General features: G+C 48.7%; 1 protein-coding gene across 1 annotated transcript in view; it reads right to left on the bottom strand.

The window, feature by feature from the left end:
• Nucleotides 1–11,467, bottom strand: part of Hck (HCK proto-oncogene, Src family tyrosine kinase) — a 51,458-nt gene extending 39,991 nt beyond the window's left edge. The window contains exon 1 of the mRNA XM_006985472.3: nucleotides 11,200–11,467. The gene's annotated coding sequence lies outside the window, so the exon portion shown is untranslated. The remainder of the gene's footprint in view (nucleotides 1–11,199) is intronic.
• Nucleotides 11,468–15,181: the final 3,714 nt, after the last annotated feature.

Genomic DNA, 15,181 nt, shown 5'->3' with positions numbered 1-15,181 from the left:
GGTGTCTTGAAGTTTTTCACTATGGAGGCCTTTTACCTCTTTGGTTAGATTTATTCCTGGGTATTTTTAAAAAGCTGTTGTGAATAAGATTCTTTTTCCTGATTTAGTTTTCTACAAGTTCATTATTCAGACGTAGGAAAGCTACTGATTTTTAATGTTGACCTTTTATCACGCTAGAGCAGTTTAGCTAGAAGTGCTAAGAGTTTTCTGCTGGAATATACAGAGGCTTTTAAGATCATAAACCAGGCATGGCAGCTTACGTCTGTAAACCCAGCACTTGAGAGATTGAGCTAGGAGGATCACCATGAATTTGAGGCTAGTCTGAGCTACACAGAGAGTTCAAGGCCAGCCTGGCACTACAGAGAGACCCTGTTTCATAAAATGCACAAAGCGGGGGCTGGAGAGATGGCTCAGTGGTTAAGAGCACTGACTGCTCTCCCAGAGGACCTGAGTTCAATTCCCAGCACCCACATGGCAGCTCACACCTGTCTGTAATTCCAGTTCCAGGGGACCTGACACCCTCACACATACATACATGCAAGGAAGAACACTAATGCACATAAAATAAAAAAGAAAAAAATGTACAAAGCAAACCAAATTAAAACAAACAAACAAGCAAACCCAAGAGTATAGGATCATGTTATCAGCAAATAGGGATGATTTGAGTTCTTCCCTTTCTATTTGCATTCCTTTTTCTTGTCTTGTTACTCTGGCTAGGACTACAAGCACTACACTGAATAAGAGTGGACAGAAGAGGCACCCTTATTTGTTCCTGATTTGGGGGGAAACTCTTTCAGTTTTTCCTGTCATGTCATGTTGGTTGTTAATCTGTGGTATAAAGCCTTTATTCTGTTGAGGACTGTTTCTTCTATTCATAGTTTCTTCAGGGTTTTTTTTTTTTTATCACAAAGAGATGTTGAACTTCATTAAAGGCATTTTCTGAATCTACTGAGATGATGGTGTGAGATGAGCTTTGTGTTAATCACACATGGATAGAATTATTTTACATTTACTGACTTGTGACTGTTGAGCCATGCTTGCATCCCTGGAGTGAAACCAACCTGGATATGGTGTATGGTTTGCTAAGTGTGTTGAATTTGGTTTGCAAGAGTTTTATTGAGATTTTTTTTGCAACCATGTATGTGAAGAACGTGGCTGTGTGTGTGTCTCACTTTGCATCAGGGTAAAACTAGTTTTGTACTGTGAGATTAGTTCTCTTTCCTTTCTATCTTATGGAACAGTTTGAGGAAACACTGAAATCTGAAGCCCCAAATGTAGTGGAGTGAAGGCTGAACCTGGGAATTTGGGTCTCAAGGTTTTGCCGCAGACTGACTGTGAGACTGGACAAGTCACCTTGTCACCTTCCCTCTCTGGTTTTCATTTTCATTTTTTTTAAAAAATGTTCTATTTTTTAATGATTTATTTATTTTTATTTTATGTGCGCTGGTGTTTTGCCTGCATATTTGTCTATGTGAGGGTGTCAAATCACTTGGCACTGGGGTTACAGAGAGTTATGAGCTACCATGTGGGTGCTAGGAATTGAACCCGGGTCCTCTGGAAGAGCAGCAAGTGCTCTTAACTGCTGAGCCATCTCTCCAGCCCCTCATTTTCTTCTCTGTAATTAGGAGGCACTTGCTTCTCAGGCTTGACTTGAGGTCTCCTGAGACAAAGCTGTGACAAACTTTTCAAAACCTCCACATGAACATTTCTTGTCTAATGTGGTTCCGAATCAGGCACTGAGAGCGGAAGTAGCCTCCAGTCCCACACTGACTCAGAACTGTGGACTGTGTCTAGGCCAATCCCCAGGCCCTCTCTTCTCTTAAGATGCCCCAGGTCTGTAGGGACTCCACGGGAGAGAAAGAAAAAAGCCAGTTATCCTGGCTGCCTTTCCCCAGGGCTGTCAGGCTGCAGGTCCTCTAAGCCAAGGAGAAGGCTGGGACTGCTTGAGCATCCTTGGGTTGGGCCTGGGATTCTGAAAGCATTTATTCCCAAAGCTCACTGTGTGGCCTAAGGCAAGGCTCCATTTCTCCAAAGTGAAATGAGACATTTTTCTGAGGGAGACAGCTGTAGTTTCTTCCAACACAGTGTCTGTTTGCCCCTGATAGCAGCAGCTCCCCAATTTTCCTCTGTGGACCCCTCCCTCAGGCTCAGTTCAAGGACTGAGGTAGCCTTGACTCCAGTCTGCTGCATTTTGTGGAGGCACAGGTCTGTGACCAAGTTGGACCAATCAGAGCTGTAGCCACAGAAGCCAAGTTGGGTGTGACTCAGTTCTGACCAAGGAGCATCAGTCTGTGACCTCTGTCTGGGAAAGATGTTTTCAGTAGCCAGAAAAAGCCAAGAAATAGAGACATCCAGACTCCCAACTCAAGTGCAACCTGGCCTGAAGTTGGGGGCTTGTGGGCTTTCCAATAACCTTCTCTACTGCTTGGGCCAATTTGAATTATATTTTTGCTCCTTAATACCGTACATAGAGTTCTGCCCAGAACATAGAAGATTCTTAGGAAGGGTTGCAACTTACACTCAAGAGCAAATGGCTGACTAACTTCTCTGATAGCAGGCTTTGATAATAGAGAAGTTAAGCTACTAGAAGTTAAGCTCACAGATGGTGAGGATGGGGAATATGGATCTTGTCAAGCTGGAGGCACTGAAGCCGTAGCTACCTAATAAGTGCATGGCCTTGAGGGGCCCATCATCCAGGTTTGAGGATCGAACACATCGTGTTCTTCTCTCTGCAGGCCTTACCATACAGAACTGTAAGCCAGTAGACCAGAATTAGAAACCCATTCTTCAGATCAGAAAATGAAGGCTCAAAGAAGGAATTCCTGTGTCAAGGAGCAGTGGCAGGGAGAATGAGTTCTCTTTCCTGTCGTTCCCCCTGGGGTCAGCAACAGAGGCTACTGGACAAGGTGTGGGGGGGCAAGGAACCCAAAAAGAGAGCTCAGGGAGGCAGCGACTACTGTGGGGTCCGTGGCTTACAACTGTCTGCTTAGAGGAACTTTCTGTTCTCGGAACAGCTCAGCCAGGGGGCTGGGGCAACTTTCTAACCAGAAGTTCCTTTCTAAAGCAGTTTTTGGGGTACAGTGTCCCTTCAGGCATCCTGGCCACATTCTGAGAGAACCATCTTTACTCTATGTGGCTTGTCTCTGGTGGACATTTTTTGGGGGGGTCACGCCTCACTCCTCACATCCCTCCTTTAGGAGACTTAGCTTCCTCTGGCCAAGCTATGAGTTTCGTGCATACAGGAAGAGTCTTGGAGATCCAGCCCTTCATTCTCAGGTGAAGTAAAATCTCCAGAGAGGATGCACAGTGGGCCCTGGGTCCCCTGAAAGCTAGGGACCCCACCACCTAGAGGAAGACTCTGACTTCTGCTTCCAAGTGTGGCCCAGCTAGAAAGTTGGTAGGAGATGCTTGAGCCCCAGTGCCAATCAAATTCTTGGGACTTCACCCTTAGGCTGTTGGTCAGCCCCAGAGATCTGCAGCATCTGTGAACTTCCCTGGGATGTTTTTAATCTCATTTTCTCTGTCTTGAGGCCAGTAGTTGGAGAAGTACAGGATGAGACCTGAAATCCCTTCGATGGGAATCTCCATTCTTTCTCTTAAAAATACAAGAGTTCTTTAAGAATGTAGCCCAGAGGGCTGAAAAGAAGACTCAGTGGGCAGAAGCACCTGTTATGCAAGCATAAGGACCTGGGTTCGAATCCCTAGCACTCGGGTGTGGCAGCGCGTATCTGTAACCCCAGTGCTTTGGGAGACAAGAGCGAGGAGGATCTCTGGGGCATGCTGGCCACCAGCTTAGCTTCAGGTTCTGTGAGGAACCCTGACTCAAGGGAATAAGGAGGAGAATGCGGGGGGGGGGGGGGGGGAGAAAGCACAGTGAACCTAGGCAATTCCTGTGGCACCAGCGGACACAAGCCTCCTCACTACCCAGGTTTCTTAGCAACAGTTAAAAAGGTGTCTGGGTGGGGAGAGCTTTTCAGTTTGCTCATTTTTCCTTAGCAAAACCAGGTGCTCTTTGGCTGGAGCTGATTGTCCCTTTTACAGAGGGCATGGTGGCCAGCTTGGCAACAGGCAACTTTTCACTTTCGTCTGCTTTGCTTTTCCCAAGTCAAACATCCAACCGTGTCTCATAAGTGCAATCCTCAAAGCCACAAGAACAGGGTCTGGGGATATAGCTGGGCTGGTAGAGTGTTCAGCTTGCATGCACAGAGCCCTGGGTTCCACCCCCAGTACCACTGAAGCCGAGGGTTGCTGCATGCATCTAGGATCCCAGCAGTCAGGAGTTGAAGGTGGAAGAGTCAAAAGTTCAAGGCCCTCCTTAGGAGGAAGGAAGGAAGGGAGGGAGGGAGGGAAGGGAAGGAAGGAGGGAGGGAGGGAGGAAGGAAGGAAGGGAGGGAGGGAGGGAGGAAGGAAGGAAGGAAGGAAGGAAGGAAGGAAGGAAGGAAGGAAGGAAGGAAGGAAGGAAGGAAGGAAGGAAGGAAGGAAGAGAAAGAGCTGGGGGTGGGGCTCAGTGGTTAAAGCTCTTGCTATGCAAGCAAGAAGGATTGGCCTTTGATCACCAGAACCTTTATAAAGGCAGGGTAGGCGTAGCAGCCTGTCTATCATTCCAGCCTCAGAAGTTAGAACAGGGAGTCTGTGGAGCAAACTGGGTAGGGAGACGAGCTGTATTGGCAACCTCTAGGGTTGATTGAGAGATCCTGCCTCAATTAATAAAGCAGAGAGCAATCAAAGAAGATTGCCGACATCAACCTCCAGCCTACACACACACACACACACACACACACACACACACACACACATACACACAAAGCGGGGGAAAGCCACAAGAACACATTTTTACATCTTCCAATTGATAGAGCTCTAGGCTCTGGTTTCCTTTGTATTTTGGAGGGTGTGTTATTATTTTAAGGATCAATTTTTATTACTTTTAATTATGTATTATATACATGTAGATATATGCAACGTGAGCATGTATACCTGTGCAGGCCAGAGATGATGGGTCCCCTAGAGTTTCAGCCTGATGAGGGTGTTGGGAACTGAACTCGGGTCCTCTGGAAGATCAGTAAATGTTCCTAATCACTGAGCCATCTCTCCAGTCCCATGGAGGGTATAGATTCAGAACGCTTTATTTGGATGTATTAATTGCACAAAACAATCGGTTTCATGGTGACATTTTCATACATGTATATAATGTACTTTCATCCTATGGACTGGACATGTTTGGTTTAAAACATCAGCTCTTGGGGCTGGGGAGATGGCTCAGAAGGTAAAGGCACCTCCTGCCAAGTCTGAGGACCTGAGTTTGATCCCTGGGACCCACATGTTGGAAGGAGAAAACTGATTCTCACAAATTGTCCTCTAGTTCCACCCCCACACACCCACATATGTGTATATAGACACACCCAGATAAATACGTGTGGGGAAACTTCCCTGTTATCCTCTAAGGAGACAGTAGCACAGGCTTGTTAGAAGTCTAAATATCACAAGTGAATCTGAGGCCCCTACAGGTCACTCCTTTCACTCCCTCCAGGGCCTCTCCCCTCCCTGACCTGGGTAACCTCTGCTCACATCTGGCCTGGGCCTTCTTGACAGTTGTGCATTGTATGTGGAAGCAGGTGCTGTGCAAGCCCTGTCCTTGACCCTCAGCACCGAACCATTCTGGAACATTCTGGCTGGACTTCCCACTGCCGGCCCCAGCACCTCTGTGCCGTAGAGATTTCTCTGTGGCTGAAGGTGCCTGCTCTGTCTGAGCTTCACAAGCTGATACGCCAGCAAGCTGTCACACCCTCAGGAGCAGCCTTCACCAAGGACTGACAGGCAGGAGGCCAACGTCCCAATTCTCTCACCTCTGAACTAGCCTTGTGCCACATCCAGATAGCCTGTGGGATGGGGCTCTGGGGGCCACGGTGGGAACTGCAGGGTGGCCCCCTCTTCCTACTCCTCTATCAAGGGTTCTGGAATCAACTCCCAAGTACACTGTTTGCAGTTGACACTTTGCCTAGGGTCTGCTTCTGAGAAAACACACATTAAGACCTGCATACTGCTGTGGATATCGTTCTGTATAAATAAAACACTGATTGGCCAGTGGGCAGGCAGGAAGTATAGACGGGACAAGGAGAGAGGAGAGTTCTGGGAAGTGGAAGGCTGAGTCAGGGAGTCACTGCCAGCCACCACCATGACAAGCAGCATGTGAAGACGCCGGTAAGCCACGAGCCACGTGGCAAGGTATAGATTTATGGAAATGGGTTAATTTAAGCTGTAAGAACAGTTAGCAAGAAGCCTGCCACGGCCATACAGTTTGTAAGCAATATAAGTCTCTGTGTTTACTTGGTTGGGTCTGAGCGGCTGTGGGACTGGCGGGTGACAAAGATTTGTTCTGACTGTGGGCAAGGCAGGAAAACTCTAGCTATAGCATACCCTGAAATTGTGAGTGTGAGTTTATGCGTGAGTGTGTGTGTGTGTGTGTGTGTGTGTGTGTGTGTGTTTGTGAGCATGGTATCCTTCTTGTGCCCATTTTCCAGCTGAGTAGACTGAGTCATAGAGAAGGGGGTAGCATGATGAGCCGCAGGTTGTATAAGACAGGCTCCCAAGCAGACCCTCAAACTCAGGCTATCTGCCGTGTATCTATCTATGGTTCCTCTCTCCATTTCTCCTGGGCCCAAGCACTTCAGGGTGGTGTTGGGAGCTCAGTCAGTGCATCACAGAAGGAATTGGGCATGCAGAGCTATGCTGACACTCAGGATGTGTGGCCACAGCCACAGGCCAAGAGCAAGGACACATTTTAAATCCAAACAATGGCTTCTTCTCCATCATCATCTGCACCTGTAGTGGAATGGACTCATTCCACTCCCTGGCCTATAGCAACTGGGTGGGGACCAAAGCTTGCTTTGAAAAATGGAGGCTGAGGGAGATTGTGTTACTGGCTTGCTGTGTAACTCTGAGACCATTACTTACCCTCTCTAGGCACTCCTATGAAGAGGACGAGGTGGAGGTGGCTCCTCCCACTACAGTTATAGTCAATCTTGCTGTGATGCCTGCTCCTCCATGCTAGACTACACCCTCAAACCACAATAAAACCAGCCACTGGAAAGGCAGCTCATGTCTCAATTAAAAATGTTGAAAAATGATGGGCTGGAGAGATGGCTCAGCAGTTGAGAACATTTGTTACTCTTGTGGAGGACCCAAGTTCAGTTTTATGAACCTGCATGGTAGCTATCAACCACCTGCAGCTTCAGGTCTAGGTGATTCCATGTCCTCTTCTAGCCTCTGAGGGCACCAGGCACACACAGACATGCCCGCAAACACTTACACACATTAAAATTGCAAAACCTTGTGTTAGTCTAAACAGATTAAAAGTGATTCACCCCAAATATTGGAATATTATACAGTCATTTCAAAATTCAAGATCTTAGCGAATGGGAAAATGTTAACAGTGTACTGACACACTCCTAAGCATTAAAACTCCTAAGGGACAAAAACTGCACACACAGCATCACTCACGGGGAAGGTTGTGTTAAATAAAAGGTGTGTAGAAGAAATTCGCAGTAACAAAATTCACGCTGCCAGTTCTTGCAAATCTACTGTGCACCAGGCAGAGTGAAAAAGCCCGCTGAAGCTTGTCACAGCAGAGAGCATGTGGCCTGGTTAACTGGCCACACTGAGCTGAGAGGTCCTCAGACTCCACAAGTGACCTTCCAGGCCCCCATACTCTTCTCATAAAAAGGGACAGGTGACACTACCACCCGGAGAGCCATCCAGTCCCTTAGTGTTTCCCCCAAGAAACGCCTGCACACATGCCCAGGTCACACGCACAGGATGGTCCCAGCAATATTACTTGTTGTAGTAACACTGGCAGCAGCAACCTGAATGTCTGACAATGGGTGAGGGGGGAAAAAATGTCCCGCCGTCGCTGGCTAGCATGACTCCACTACAGCTAGCAGGAATAAATCAGGCCTCAAGTCCTCATCCCTGTTAGATCCCAGTTGGATGATCAGTAGGGAGAAGACAAGTTGCAGAAGAGCCTCATAGTTAGATCAGCACTCATGTCGAGTAGTTCCTCTACACTCCCAATCAGAGGGTTAGCTTTGCACAGTTTCGGGCCCAGGGTTAACCACAACCTGAAACTATTGCATGGGAAATTCCAGAAATAAGCAACCCTCAGTTTTTAGCTGCATGTCCTTCTGAGTAGAGTGATGAAATCTCACAGTCTATCCCTGTCCTCCCCAAGATGGAACCATCCTGTTATCCAACGGATCCATGCTACATGCACTGCCGACTCGGAAGTTACTACGCTTGTGTTCAAGCAACGCTCATTGTTTAAATCATAGCCCCAGCCAGGCACAGGAGCAGTGATGCTGTCAATTCCGAGTTGCCAAAGAAAAGCTTTCCTATGTCTGCAAAAGATACATGTGAAGCTCAGTGTGGCCTGCCATTCAGGCATCTGCTGGGGTCTTGGAAAGCATCTCTCCTCGATCAAGGTGAACGGCTATAGATTGCTTTGTTTTGTTACAGACAAAGTCTCATAGCCCAGGCTGGCCCCAAACTCTTGCTATATAACCGAAGACAACCTTGAATGCCTGCTCCTCCTGCCTCTTCTCCCAAGTTCTGGGATCGCAGCTGTGCACTGCTACACCCAGCTCTGCTGTAATCTTTACAGCACAGGGGACATGTTTGTGTACTGCTTATCACGGCGCAGACAGGAAGGACTCGTTTTCGACATTGGGGTCTCCTATAGAGGGAGAAAGAAGACTGAAAGGGATTCCAGGCAGGGGACTTGGATTTTATCCATTACACTTAGCCATTTTATTCTTTTAAAATTCTAAGGCAAACATGCCCATGCACCTCCATGAGTTAATTCTGGGTGGCATGTTCCTGGGACACGGGATATGCATTCTTTAAACAGCACCCTTCCTCCTCCAGACAAGGAGGGCAGTGAGAAGGCCACTAGATAGTAAGCGCTGTCTTGTGAGGCCTCTCTGGGTCAGGGCTAGGCTTGGCCAGCATTCTCAAAGTGGGATTCCTGGGCAGCATCAGCAGCCCTGAGATTGCCAATCCTCAGTATCTTGCCCCAGACCTTCCTCTGGGGGTTGCCTTAGCAATGTGCATTTTAACTCACTTTCCTGGTGATGCTGGTGTGAGACTCTCAGGGCTGGATGGGAACAGTGGAAAGTATACTTGATAATCAGTGCTCCAAGGGCCTTTCCTCCAGTTCTCTCTCTCTCTCTCTCTCTCTCTCTCTCTCTCTCTCTCTCTCTCTCTCTCTCTCTCTCAGATTTAGCATGTGTATGTGTCACAGCACATGTGTGCTAGTGCCCACAAGGCCAAAAGAAGGCGTGGGATTCCATGCAGCTGGAGTTACAGGCAGCTGGGAGGCGTTTGTTGGCTGTTGTGGTTGGTGAGAGCCCAGCTAGAGTCCTCTGGAAGAGGAGTGTGTGCTCTGGACCACAGAGCCACCTCCCAGCCCCTTGCCTTCAGTTCTCAGTTTCGTCTTCAAAAGCGAGGGGGCATCCCCAACCCTGAATTTGAAACGCTCTAAAATCTGAGACACTTTGAGTACTGACAGGATAATCCAAGGGGAAAGTCTATACCTGATCTGAAGCTATGAGTTGACATAAAAATGTAGACGCTATTAGAAGGTCACATCTACCTTTTTATGTCAACTCATAGCCTCAGATCAGGTATAGAAATGTGACATTGCTGGGCGGTGGTGGCGCACGCCTTTAATCGCAGCACTCGGGAGGTAGAGGCAGGCGGATCTCTGTGAGTTCGAGGCCAGCCTGGCCTACAGAGCGAGATCCAGGAAAGGCGCAAAACTACACAGAGAAACCCTGTCTGGAAAAACCAAAAAAGAAAAGAAATGTGACATTAGTTACTTCTGAGCAATGAATATACGATCTGTAAAAGTCATGGGCTGGGGAGATAGCTCAGCTGGTAAAGTCAGTGCCCTGCAAACAGGGGGAACGGAGTTATACCCCGAGAATCCATGGGGAAAAAAGCGAACTGGGATTTGTGCTAATCCCAGTGTTAGGGAGGTGGAAACAGGCGGACTCTGGGGACTCACTAGCCAGTCAGCCCCACCTACCCAGCAAGCCCCAGGCCAATGAGAGACCCTGTCTCCAAAACTAACATGGATTTTGCTCAAAGAACAAAACAGAGGTTGTCCTCTGACCTCCATATGTGAATGAACACCCAACCACACACTAAATTGTACACACACACACACACACACACACACACACACACACTGAAGTATGTATAACATATACAAATTTCCTTTATAGACTTAGGTTCCATCCCCCAGATGCCTCCCTCTGCACTTAATATCCAGAATTCTGCCATAATCTGAAATCCTAAACACCTCTGATCCTAAGCAGTTTGAATAGGGGACATTCAACCTACCTTATTACCATTCCCATCCGGCAGCTATGGAAACAGAGGCACAGAAAAGCCAAACTCCCCACCCAGTATCATGCAGACCTGCTTCTCTCCCTGGACCACTCAGCTTCCACGGGAGACTTAAAATAGCCCATTTTACAGAGGAGGAAACTGGAATCCAGAGAGCAGCTAGTGACCTGCCCAGGGTCTCACAAGCAGGAGATTGCGGTAGATTATGGTCCTCGTGTAAGAGGTTCTGGAGTTTGATGTAGACCTGTTAGGGGTCAACCAGGAGGGCAGGGGAAGCCAGAAGAGCAGGGGAAGAGGGGACTCAGACTTACAGCTGCAGCCGGGCCTGGGTGTGGTGGGCATGGGCATGTCTTGCCCCAGCTGCTCATTTAGCCCTGCCCGCTGACTACCCTGCGTGACCTACCACACACCCACCCCCACTGGGAACTGAACGGGCATTTCCCGCCCCTCCTGCTTCTTCTTCTTCTTGGTGTGTGTGTGTGTGTGTGTATGTGTGTGTGTGTGTGTGTGCAGAAGGGGAACCTGGTCTGTCAGAGAAGCGTCAGCTCAGCATTGTCACTCCCCTGCCTGAGCTTCCTCTATCTAGGGTTATCCCATGGTCGCCTTGGGCCGCGGCAATTCGCCTCACCTGGCTACCTGGGCAACCCCACCAGATAGACGGCGCATCTCACCACCAATCGGTTGCTCCTGGGACTGTCCCTTCTCTCCTCGCCGCCCGGGCAGCTCGCCCCGGGACCCCAGCTTCCTGGCGCTCAAGGTCCGCGGGTTCTCGGAGTCCCATCCCACACCCTCACTCACCTGGGCGCCCGCCCCTCGCCTCGCGGGCAGCCCGGATCCTCGCAGCTCGAACGACCCCCCAGCTCCGCGGTCCCTGGCGGCCCTGGAATCGCAAGCCTGGAGCAAACGACGAAGTCTTGAGGACTGCGGAGGCTGCGACGGCTCTCCGAGGGGCTCGGAGCCGCTCGTTCCGACGACTCTGCTTCCCTCCCACCCGTCTGAGAGCCACCGAGGTGAGCACAGGCTGGAAGCCGAGACCCTATGGCGCTCACTGGCCATCTGGGAGCCTTAGCCGCGCCCTGGGCGATGCAAACCCCGCCCCCAAATGACCAGACTCCGCCCCCTAAGAGCCTAACCCTACTCCCGCCCTCCTGTCGTCCCCAGCTCTTAATCCACCTCCAAAGAATTTCAACATTTCCTTGCTAACTCTGTCCTCAAGGATCCTAACCAGTCCCTGAAGGAGTGAACCAGACCCCAAAGTTTGATCTATTCTCCAAAGATTCCCAGTCCCCCAACTAATGCACTTAAACCCCGCCTCACCGTCTGAATCGGTGCAAATGATTCTAAGCCCCCTCCCTCAGGGATTCAGACTCCCCATCCAAGAGACCTAATACCCAAAGACTCATGCGGCCCCTAAAGGATTTTATTGTTTTACATTCATTGATTGACTACATGTACGTGTATAAGTACGTTAGTGCTTCAGCGTGGTGTGATGGGATTGAATTCGGGTAGCCAGGTTTGGCAGAAGGAGCCTTTACAAGCTAAACCTTCCTCCTCCTTTTCCCGCAAAGTATTTTTAAACTCACTTTCTGTTCTGCCCCCAAGGATTCTAATCCATCCAAGTGAAGGGTCCCAATCCTTGCTCTCTAGATTTGTGATCCAACCTTCTGAAAGGATTTTAATCTTGAGTGTGCGTGTGCGTGTGTGTGTGTGTGTGTGTGTGTGTGTGTGTGTGTGTGTGTGCTGTAGAGGATGGAATCCAGGGCCTCGCTCCGGACAGTGTGCTAGCTGTCTCTGGGATTCTAATCCCATAGGTCCCAAATCGTGAATCCTGCATTTGAGCTGGCAAACATTCCTGCCCTTCACTTTTAAGATTCTCAACAAACCGCTGAAGGAATGTAGCCTCCTTTACGTCTAACCACGCCCCTCGAGGTTCTGGTGGGTCTCCACATTCCTTCAGTCCCTCCCACACGCAGTGGTTTTTCCCTCTACCCTCCCAGCGCTTATTCAAACTCATGCAAAGTTCGGCGCCCACACGCGGGAGTTCTCTGCCTCGTTCTGGGCAGAACTCGGGATTGCTCAGAGGACCTCCCAAGTTGAAGAGGAAGAAAGTCTGACTGGCGGACCACTGAGGCCGTTTGCATGGCATTCTGCCCGGCAGGAGACAGGGGCAGAGAACATCCATTCAAAAAGACAGGGACCCACACTCTGTGGTACTCCAGCCAGGCCAGACCACCAGCGTCCCTTACTCATTCGTTTATGTATACGTGTATGCAAGCATTCAGCAGTACTGTGTATTGGGTATGAACTCTTCCGAGCACGACCCAGGGTTAGCAGCACCCCTGAGTTCCACCCACTAGGCCCATTATCACTCTTCCCCCAGTCCTGACAACCAGAGCTGCCTCACAGCCTGGCCAACTGTCTGCCCCATCCCTCAAGACCACTACTGAGAAAGACACTCACCCTACACATATGTGTTTGTTATGTACTTTAGTGTATGTATGCCCGGTTTATAAAAATAGACTGAGTTTTGAGTGGGTTTAATTGACTTCAACACAGAAGTGGAATTAGTCTGTGCAGAAGTAAACAGTACAGGTGATGGATGGAGTAAAGGAGACAGGTGGGAAGGAAGCCATGAAGCATCACAGAGCTAACTACTGACACCTGCAACTCAGATTCTGTCCTGCTAAGACTAGTATTGTACACACACACACACACACACACACACACACACGTTATCTGCTTTGACAAGGGGCCTGGGCATTTGAACACTCTTGTGGGGTGTTAGGTGAGGGAATGCCCAGAGGGCATTAGGCCTCTAGTACTCTGGCTTGTCACAACCTTGCTCTCAGGGCCTCCAGGAAGAGAAAGGTAGGTCCTGGAGCAGGTCCAAGGGATATTAGATATGACCAGCATCAGTTACATCACTGTTGACAAGGTGCCATTTGATGGCAAAGAACTATAGAGAGCTAACATGTTACCTTTTTAAACCATTTCTCAGAAGTTTTTGCTCAAGTCGTATTGCCATAAAAATCCTCATTCATGTCTCTAAAGTTCCTATCATGTTTATTGTGGCATAATTAAAAATATTTTTATTAGGCTGGGTGTGGCGGTGCATACTTTTAACCTTAGCACTTCGGAAGCAGAGGCTGGTGGATCTCTGTAAGTTCCAGATCAGCCTGGTCTACCCAGCAAGTTCTAAGACAGCCAGTGCTACACAGTGAGACTCTGTTTCAAAACTATTTTCAAATTTTGTTCTCACCGTGTGTATGTGTGAATGATATGCATGTGGGTGTGTGTGCAGAAGAGCCTTGGCATGTGTGTGGACAACCTTTGGGAGTCATTCTCTCCCATTCTAGGATGGGGTTGTCAGTGTGGCATGGGAAGGACTTTAACCTACTGAGCCGCCTCTCTGGCCCAGATGATTTACTGTGTGTGTGCACACAAGACAGCTTTGTGGACTCCTGTCTCTCCTTCTACCTTGATGTGGGTTCCAGAGACTGCACTGAGGTGACCAGGCTTGCAGAGTGAGCCCCTTTATCCATAGAACAATCTTAGCAACCCTGTTGTGACCTAATTTTTATAAACAAAAGGCATAATCAGGACTGGCAAGATGGGTCAGCAGGCCAGGCGGCGGTGGCGCCCGCCTTTAATCCCAGCACTCGGGAGGCAGAGCCAGGAAGATCTCTATGAGTTCCAGGCCAGCTCGGTCTAGAGAGCAAGATCCAGGACAGGCACCAAAACTACATGGAGAAACCCTGCCTCAAAAAACAAAAACAAACACAAACAAACAAACAAACAAGATGGGTCATCAGGTTAAGGCACTTGCCACCAAGCCGATGACCTGAGTTGGATCCTGGTAGAGGAAGGGAACAGACTCCCACAAGTTGTCTTCTGAGCACTACATACATGTCATGTCACATGAACACCCACCCACCCACATGCACACTCATAAATAAATATAATTAAAAAAATTTCCAGGTAGTGGTGGTACACGCCTTTAATCCCAGCACTTGGGAGGTAGAGACAGGTGGATCTCTGAGTCTGAGGCCAACCTGGTCTATAGAGCAAGTTCCAGGACAGCCAGGGATACACAGATAAACTCAGTCTTGAAAAAAAATTAAGGTACAATTATAACTATTAAGCGTGGTAAATCTGGGCAAGCAATACTTGCCTATGGAACCATTCCCTTAATGAGAACACAGAATGTTTTGGGCTGGGGTTACAGCCTAGTTGGTAGAGGGCTTTCCTAGCATGTACAAGGCCCTGGGTTTGATCCCTAGTACCAAATAAATGGGACACAGAGACACACACCTGTAATCCCCACACTTGGGAAGGGGAGCAGAAATCCAAGGTTATCTCCAGCTACATGGTGAGTCTGAGACCAGTCTGGGTTACATTCTGAGATCCTGCCTCAAAAGCAAACACATTTTTATAGCCCAAAGGTTTCCTTAAGCTCTCTTCCAGTCAATTCTTCCAGCTCTTAGGTGACTCCAGGTAATTGGCAATAGATTTGTTTTTTCTTTTTGAGACAGGATTTCATGCAGCCTAGGCTAGCCTTGAACTCACCATATAGCTGAGCATGGCCTTGAACTCCTGGTCCTCCTGACTCCACCTTCCAAGTGCTGGCCTTACAGGTGTGCATAAGAATTTTTGGTTCATTGGGTGCTGGTGATGGGAACCAGAGCTTTATCTGTACTAGCCCATCACTCTACCAATAGAGCTATCTCCCCAGTCCCCATGAACTCATTGTTTGTTATTATAGATTAGCTTTGTATTTTCT

Source organism: Peromyscus maniculatus, chromosome 4 (genome assembly GCF_049852395.1).
Source record: "Peromyscus maniculatus bairdii isolate BWxNUB_F1_BW_parent chromosome 4, HU_Pman_BW_mat_3.1, whole genome shotgun sequence".
Taxonomy (NCBI): domain Eukaryota; kingdom Metazoa; phylum Chordata; class Mammalia; order Rodentia; family Cricetidae; genus Peromyscus; species Peromyscus maniculatus.
This window is presented reverse-complemented; position numbering and strand designations above follow the sequence as displayed.